Below are 9,763 nucleotides of genomic sequence, written 5' to 3'. Positions count from 1 at the left end.
AATACCACTTTTGGGTATATACCCAAAGGATGCTCAATTGTGCCACAAGGACATGTGCTCAGTTATGTTCATAGCAGCTTTGTTTATCATAGCCAGAACCTGGAAACAACCTGCCTCTTGACTGTCAGGGACCATTATCCTAAAGATGATAGCAGGGACCATTGTCCTAAGGATGTTTGCAGAGAGCCCCACATCCCAACTATCTTGAGACCTGTTTGTTAACAGAACCACAAAAAGAATGTTTCTGCTTACACAAAAAACACCAGGTGTGCTAACTGATGACCTTTGCTACCCTGCCAAGTTCCTTCTTACCCTTACCCCCCACCCCAAGCCAAGTTCCTCATTCAAGGGCTATATAAGCTGTAACCATTACCCTAATAAATTGAATTTATTTGAACCTTGACAATTGAATTCTGTTTGGTCTCCTTCTTTTCTCTCACCCATGATTCTTACAGGTAGAGCCTCTTCAGACCCTGAATAACTGGACCTCCTGGACGGGTCACTAGACCAAAGAATGGATAAGGAAAATGTGGTACATTTACACAATGGAATACTACACAGCAGAAAAAAATAAGGACAGCTTTAATTTTTCAGGAAAAGAATGGAGCTAGAAAACATTATTTTGAGTGAGGTAACCCAGATCCAGAAAGACAATTATCACATGTACTCACTCATTGGTGGTTTTTAAATATAAAGCAAAGAAACCCATGGTGTAGGAGTTCCTTCTGTTTATGTATTGCTTTCATTGGTTGAATAAAGTAACTGCCTTGGCCTTTTGATAGGGCAGAACTTAGGTAGGCATGGAGAAGACAGAACTGAATGCTGGGAAGAAGGGCAGATGGACAGACGCCATGGATCTTCTGCCTGAGACGGACACTGGTTAGAATCTTGCTGGTAAACCACAGTCACGTGGCGATACACAGATTAACAGAAATGGGTTAAATTAGCCCATAAGAAGTTAGAGCTAATGGGCCAGGTAGTGTTTAAATGAATACAGTTTCTGTGTGATTATTTTGAGTGTAAGCTAGCGGGGTGGCCGGGATGACAAGCAGCTGTTAAAAAGCCAGCCTACAAACCACAATCCCAGAGAATTTAGACAACAATGAGGACACTAAAAGAGACTTACATAGATCTAATCTACATGGGAAGTAGAAAAAGACAAGATCTCCTGAGTAAATTGTGAGCATGGGGACCTTGGGGGAGGATTGAAGGGGCAAGGGGAGAGGTAGGGAGGGGAGCAGAGAAAAATGTAGAGCTCAATAAATATCAATTTAAAAAGTATAAATAAAAGACTGACATTAAAATAACAATTACTTTCTGCATTAAGAGCATGTTTAACAATTGCTTCCTGCCTTCCAGCTATTCAGTTATGGTGGGCAGAGGTTAGTGTCTACCTGTTGCCTCTATGGGACCCCCACTTTGCTTTCCTTTAACTTTTAACTGTCCTCCTATGGGGCACTACTCTCTGCCTTGCTTTCTCACAGGGACAGCAAAACACAAACATCTTAACTTAGTATCCTATAATCAAACGTTGTAAATCTCAAAATATAATTTGACTTTTAGCCTGACCTCAAGAGTGTAAAATATCTTTGAACAACACCTGGTGCTTGGTTTTAATTTAAGAGACTCAAGACCGGTTCCTCCTACTGCTGCAAACTCTCACTGTGGCCCCTAAGCTGGAGTGGGTTTGTTTCTGCTTTCTTTCTTTCTTCCTTCCTTTCTTTTTCCCTTCAGTGACGGAAATAGTTTGCTTCTACTTCCTAGACTTTAGTGGTCTGTACCCCATTATGTGTGTGCCCTTGGGACCCAACACAGACCACTCCTGTTGTGGGGTGTGGTGATTTCCCTCCAGGCTTTACAGCAAGCAGGAAAAATGGCCCATGAAGAGACAAGAATAAAACCTGGCTCAGCCCGATTTCACTGCAACTGTTGCTGGACCAGAACCTCTAGATCCGTATTTAAGCACAACATAATTTTGAAAAAAGGATTCAGATAACAACTAACTTAGTCCCAGATGGGCAACAATTTAAGACACGTTTACAATGAGATCTTTACAAAGTACAGCTGACTTCTTTCACAACCCAAGATTTAGGGTCCAGGGAGCTTGACTCTGGGGTGTCAGGATTATCCTGGCTCTAAGATAACAGAAGTCACTTAAGTTGGTGGAAAGCACACAGAGTGTGTTTTCAAAGTGTGGCTTTTATGGCCCTAAAGCATTGCTCAAGATTTAGGGCTAAAGGCTTGGATCAGCAAAAACAAATTCTGGGAGATAAAACAGTCTGCCAGCAGGAAGGCAGAGATAAACTTCAGTGTCATGGACAAACAGGCGCTGTGAATGTTTGGGCATGGGGGCTGGGAATCCAGGGTGCCTGCAGAGTGTGTTTCTGGGGGATTAAAGCAGTCTGGTACTGAGAGAGGTGATGGAGGAAGGTCATTGGTTAATTAAATAAAGAAGCTGCTTGCCCTGATAGGTTAAAACAGAGGTGGGAGGAGTAAACAGAACAGAACGCTGGGAGGAAGAGGAAGTGAGCTCAGAGACTCGACAGCTCTCCTCTCGGGGGGCAGAGGCCGCAGAGAGACACGATGCTCCACTCTTGCGGGCAGAGGCGAGAGCTCTGCTCTCTGAGGCACATGCGATGAAGCTCCGACCCAGGATGGTCGTAGGCTAGAATCTTCCCGGTAAGCGCACCTTGGGGTGCTATACACAGATGATTAGAAATGGGCTAAATTAATATGTGAGAATTAGCCTAGAAGAGAATGGGCCAAGCAGTGTTTAAATGAATACAGTTTGTGTGTTGTTATTTCGGGGCATAAGCTAGCCATGCAGGCGGCCGGGGTGCTGGGGACGCAGCCCCGCCACTCATTTTACAACAGAGAGGTGTGGAAGAGGGGTGGTAGTGACATTTGGCTTAGAGCAATTAGCAAAAGATGAAAGAGTCTAATAAGACAATGGGCAAGGCCACAGATGTCCCCGCTCCCCCGTCCCGACACACAACCAGCCTTCTCCAAAGCAGTCAGGCAGAACATGAGCTGATACGCAGAGGTTAAGGTCTGAGACATGAGATGGTGTGACAGGGAGGTGGGATCAGTGTCATCAAAAAGGGGTGCCTGGAGAGTGAGGGGCAAACCCTGTACTGTGATCGTGCCTGATGGCGGCTGTGACAAACATTGGAGTAAAGTGACACCAGTGACCCCCATCTCCCATCTGGGGTGCCGTGGGCCATTAATTAGAATATAAGATTGGTCATTTTGTGTGCAAGGTAGAAAGAACTTCCTTACCCTGCATCACGTCTCCCTAAGTCTCTGCCCAGTGTGGACAGTGATCTCTGGTTTGTTGTAATAAGGAGAACATCTCCCTTGAGCAGCCTGCTGGTGAGCGGTTGTCAGGCCCCTGTAGAGAGCAAAGGCCTTGTGCACACAGCGAAACCCCAGAGAACCTGTTAGGAACCCCGCCTTCTGCTCAGTCTCTGCTGCATCTCTGGAGCACAGGCAGCTGCCCTCCTGGGTTTTCCTTCCCAATAAATCTCACGTGAGGCTTGTTGTGCGGTGTGACTTTGTGGTATTCCTTGGCTCCCAACTGCCAGGATACCTTTCCATCTATGCTGTAGCATTCACATTGAGGAGGTCTAAATGACTAACCTGCTTTTTGGCTTCTGTAGTTCTGTTTCTGGTTTTTGTACTTAAAAGCTCCCCTGAGAAAGGCTCCAGGCTACACTAGGATCCCGAACATCCAGGGCAGTTGTGGACTGGCTAATAAAACGTCTGTTGGTGTGAACCCACGTCTGAGCAGTCTTCTCTGGTGGACACCCCACAACAGCCACTAAATCAGACAACCTGGGTTCCGTGCCCAGAACCTACAAGGTGGAAGGAGAGAAGTGATTCCCAAAATGTTCTCCTGACTACCACAATGCACTGTGCTATATGCACACACAAAACACTCTAATATTTTAGATTTATTTTATTTCATACCTATGAATATCTTGCCTATAAGTTTGTCTGTGTACTACATGCATATCTAGTGCCTATAGAGGCCAAAAGAGGGTATTGGGTCACCGGGCGAACAGGGGATTACAGATGATTGTGATTCTCCATGTGGGTACTGGGAACAGTACCTGGATCTTCTGCAAGAGCAGCCAGTGCTCCTAGCCACTGAACCACCTCTCCATCCCCCAAAATAAACTCCTTCAAAGGTACCAAATGGTTCTGGGTGAGCTTGTGGCAAAATGCTTGCCCATCATGTGTGAGGCTCTGCCTTCCATCTGTAGCACCACAGAAAGGATCCCTTGCTCTAGAAGAACCAAACAATTTTTCTGGGCAGTGGTGGCACAGGCCTTTAATCTCAGCATTCGGGAGACAGAGGCAGGTGGATCTCTATGAGTTTGATGCCAACCTGGTCTACAGAGCAAATTCTAGGACATCCAGGGCTCCCTAGAGAGACTCTGCCTCAAAACAAAACAAACAAATAAAAATAACCACTACCACCAGAAAAGAAAAAACTTACTTGCCTGTGAACAGGCCTACAGGTCCATCTTGTTCCTTATTTAAGTCAACAGCTGCACGGCCACAGTGAGTTCATTTGCCAAATGTCCTAGAACTGAGAGTGTTTAAACTTCTCCTTTCTCCTCTATTTTTTCCCTTTTTGGTTAATTTTTTTCATCACTATTTTAAAGTATTTTTTTTATTTCTAATTTAAAGCGGGATCTCATTTATCCCAGGACCTCAGACCCATGGACACTGATGTGACTAACACCATCTTGTTCTGCTCCATTTGTGCCTGTCACCCAATCACAACCACACCTGCCTTGGCAACACTTTGTGGGCTGTCTGTGACCCTGAGCATAGTCCAAATATATTAACCAAAATAATGTTTATGTCAGCTAAAACATAAAACTAAAGCTACCAGAGGAAGAATAAATAAAAAAATAATTGTCATGGGCTGGAGAGATGGCTCAGAGGTTAAGAGCACTGGCTGCTCTTCTAGAGGTCTTAAGTTCAATTCCCAGTACCTACACGGTGGCTCACACCATCTACAATGAGATCTGGCGCCCTCTTCTGGTGTGGACGTGTACATGCCGGCAGAACACTGTATACATAATAAATCTTTTTTAAAAAAGCAATTGCCTGAAAGGAACATTCCTAAACATAATAAAGACTATATAACAAGCCAAAAGCTAACATTAAACTAAGTGAAGAAAAAAATCAAAGTGATTCCACTAAAAATAAAGAACAAGACAAGGCTGTCCAGTCTCCATATCTATTCAGTATAGAACTCAAAGTCCTAGCTAGAGCAGTAAGACAAAGGAGATCAGGGGATACGAGTTGGGAAGGAAGAAGTCAAACTGATGTGGGATTCCCCTCTGAATGTTGTGAATATGTTTTATTACCATTGGTTAATAAATAAGTGCTTTGGCCTATGGCAGGCAGGATAGAGCTAGGCATGAAATCCAAGCAAAGACAGAGGAGGAAAGAAGGTGGGGTCAGGCAGAAGCCATGGAGCTGCCAAAGGAGAAAGATGCCAAAAGCTTACCCTGTAGGTTACAGCCTCGTGGCAATACACAGATGACTAGAAATGGGTTAATTTAAGATATAAGAGGCAGCTAGGACCACACCTGAACTGTCTGCCGAACAACACAGTCATCAGTGTAGCTCTGTGTGATTGCTTGGGTCTGGGAGGGCCGGAAACCAAGCACAGTCTCTGTCTACGTGAAATCTTCATGACTTGCGGGTGATAAGATAGTATACAAAAGTGACCCCCAAAACTACCAGGGAACTCCTACAGCTGATAAACACCTTTTGTAATGTGGCAGGATACAACCTAACTCAAAAAAATCAGTAGCTCTCCTATATATAAATGATAAATGGCTGAAAAAGACTTGTATGATAAGAACTTTAAATCTCTGAAGAACGAAATCAAAGAAGATAACGGAAAATGGAAAGATCTGCCATGATCTCGGATAGGTAGGATCAACATAATAAAAATGACAACTTTAGGGCTGGAGAGATGGCTCAGAGGTTAAGAGCATTGCCTGCTATTCCAAAGGTCCTGAGTTCAATTCCCAGCAACCACATGGTGGCTCACAACCATCTGTAATGAGGTCTGGTGCCCTCTTCTGGCCTGCAGGCATACACACAGACAGAATATTGTATACATAATAATAAAAAAAAAACAAATTAAAAAAAAAAGAAAAAAAAATGACAACTTTACCAAAACCAATCCACAGATCCAATGCAATCCCATCAAAATCACAGCATGATTCTTCACAGGCCTCGAAAGAACAATACTAAATTTCATATGGAGAAACAAAAAATCCAGGATAGTAAAAAAATTCTGTACAATAAAGTAACATCTGGAGGCATCACCATCCCTGACATCAAGCTCTATTATAGAGCTACAGTAAGGAAAACAGCTTGGAATTGGCATAAATACAGACAGGTAGGCCAATGGAATCGAATCAAAGATCTGGATATTAACTCACACACCTATGAACACCTGATTTTTGACAAAAAGCTAAAAATATAAAATGGAAAAAAAGAAAGCACCTTCAACAAATGGTGCTGGTGTAACTGGATGTCAAAACATAGAAGAATGCAAATAGACCCATACCTATCCCCATGCACAAAACTCAAATCCAAATGAATCAAAGACCTCAACATAAAACCAATCACAGTGAACCTCATAGAAGAAAAAGTGGGAAGTAGCCTTGAATTCATGGGCACAGGAGACCACTTCCTAAACAGAACACTAGTAGCACAGACTCTGAGAGAAACAATAAACGGGACCTCCTGAAACTGAGGAGCTACTATAAGGCAACAACACAAAACAGCCTACAGAATGGGAAACAATCTTTATCAACCTCACATCTGACAGAGGCTGATCTCCAAAATATATAAAGAACAACAAAAAAAAACTAAACATCAAATAAACAATTAAAAATGGGCTACAGATCTAAACAGAGATTCTCAACAGAAGACTCTCAAATGACTGAAAGATACATAAAGAAATGTTCAGCATCCTTAGCAATCAAATGCAAATCAAAACGACTCTGAGATGCCATCTTACACCAATCAGAATGGCTAAGATAAAAAACACTGAGGCCAGCTTATGCTGGAGAGGATATGGGGCAAGAGGAACACTCCACCACTGCTGCTGGGAGTGAAAACATATATAGTCACTTTAGAAATCAGTATGGTGATTTCTCAGAAAATCAAGCATCAGCTGGGCAGCGGTGGCACACACCTTTAATCCCAGCACTCGGGAGGCAGAGGCAGGTGGATCTCTGTGGTTTGAGGCCAGCCTGGTTTACAAGAACTAGTTCTAGAACAGGCTCCAAAGCTGCCGAGAAACCCTGTCTTGAAAAAACAACAACAAAAAAAAAATCAATCTACCTCAAGACCCAGCAATACCACTCTTTGGCTTATACCCAAAAGAGGCACAATCACACCAAAAGGACATGTTCTCAACTGCATTCATAGCAGCTTTGTTTGTCATAGCCAAAACCTGGAAACAACGTAGATGCCCCTCAACCAAAGAGTGGATAAGGAAAATGTGGCACATTTATACAGTGGAGCACTACACAGTGATAAAAAACAATGACATCTTTAAATCTGCAGGCAAGTGGATGTAACTAGAAAAAACCACTCTGAGTGAGGCAACCCAGACCCAGAAAGACAAATACAGTATTTACCCAGTGAAAAGTGGATACCAGACATAAAGCAAGGATAACCAGCCTATAGTCCGTAACCCCAGAGAAGCTAGAACCCTCTTCCAGAAACAGAGGGGAGCTGGAGGCCAGGAGAGGGACGATAATATGAACAAAGGGGTCAAGACCATGATGGGGAAACCTACAGAATCAGCTGACCCCCCAACTAGTGGAAGATCATTGATTCCAGTCTGACAACTGGGGAACCTGCACAGGACCTAACTAGGCCTACCGAGACAGGTGTCGGTGGTGTGACTCGGGCAGTGTGTGAAGCCACTGGCAGTGGGACCAGGATCTAACCACAAGGCACGAGCTGAGTTTGTGGAGCACATTCTCTATGGAGAGGTACCTTGCTCAGTCAAGGCACAGGCAGGGTGGGAAGCCTTGATCCTGCCTTAGTGATGCGATGAGACAGGCCTAGTTGACTTCCCAGGGGCAGCCTTAACCTTTCTGAGGAGCAGATTGGGAATGGGGGGGGAGGGGCAGGAGGATAAGAGGAAAGGGGAAGTGGGATTGGTATATAAAAGAAAAAATAAATTAATAAAATTTAAAAAAATACTCGTGTCTGGAAAATACTGCTAAAATGGGGGGGGGGGGGAGACCAGATGTTATCAGGTTATTCCAACCCTTCTGCATGCACACACGGATACAATGATACAATTGGTTCTTTTTTAAAAAAATGCTGTCGCCAGGCGGTGGTGGCGCACGCCTTTAATCCCAGCACTCGGGAGGCAGAGGCAGGTGGATCTCTGTGAGCTCGAGACCAGCCTGGTCTTCAGAGCTAGTTCCAGGACAGGCTCCAAAGCCACAGAGAAACCCTGTCTCGAAAAACCAAAAAAAAAAAAAAACCAAACAAACAAACAAACAAAAAACAAAAAAAAATGCTGTCCTTCAACATAATCCACCATATAAACAAACTGAAAAATAAAAAACACATGATCATCTCATTATAAGCTGAAAAAGCTTTTGACAAAATACAACATCCCTTCATGATAAAGGTCTTGGAGACAGCAGGGATACAAGGAACATACCTAAACATAATAAAGGCAACATACAGCAAGCCAACAGCCAACATCAAACTAAATGGAGAGAAACTCACAGCGATCCCATTGAAATCAGGAGCAAGACAAGGTTGTCCAATCTCTCCATATCTATTCAATATAGCTCTTGAGGTCCTAGCTAGAGCAATAAGACACCAAAAGGAGATCAAGGGATACAAATCAGAAAAGAAGAAGTCAAACTCTCTCTGTTTGGTGATGATATGATAATTTACATAAGTGATCCCAAAAATTCTACCAAGGAACTTCTACAACTCATAAACACTTTCAGTAATGTAGCAGGATACAATATTAACTCAAAAAAAAAAAACTGTAGCCATCCTTTACACAGAAGATAAATGGGCTGAGAAAAAAATCAGAGAAATATCACCCTTCCCAATAACCACAAATAGCATAAAATATTTCGGAGTAACTCTAACCAAACAAGTGGAAGACTTGTATGACAAGAACTTTAAATCTTTGAAGAAAGAAATTGAAGAAGACACTGGAAAGTGGAAAGATATCCCATGTTCTTGGGTAGGCAGAATTAACAGTAAAAATGGCAATCTTACCAAAAGTAATCTACAGATTCAATGCAATGTCCATCAAAGTCCCAGCGAAATTCTTCAAAGACCTTGAAAGAACAGTACTCAACTTCATATGGAAAAGCAAACAACCCAGGATAGTCAAAACATTCCTATACAATAAGAGAATTTCTGGAGGCATCACAATCCCTGACTCTAATACAGAACTACAGTACTGAAAACAGCCTGGTATTTCCATAAAAACAGTCAGGAGGACCAATGGAACCAAATTGAAGACCTGGATATCAATCCACACACTTTCAAACACCTGATTTTTGACAAAAAAGCAAAAAATATCAAATAAAAAAGAAAGCATATTTAACAAGTGGTGCTGGCATAACTGGATATCAACAAGTAGAAGAATGAAAATAGATCCATATCTATCACCATGCACAAAACTCAAGTCCAAATGGATCAAAGACCTCATCATAAAGCCAGCCAC

The sequence above is a fragment of the Microtus ochrogaster genome, unplaced genomic scaffold (genome assembly GCF_000317375.1).
Source record: "Microtus ochrogaster isolate Prairie Vole_2 unplaced genomic scaffold, MicOch1.0 UNK81, whole genome shotgun sequence".
In the NCBI taxonomy this organism is placed as follows: Eukaryota; Metazoa; Chordata; class Mammalia; order Rodentia; family Cricetidae; genus Microtus; species Microtus ochrogaster.
This window is presented reverse-complemented; position numbering follows the sequence as displayed.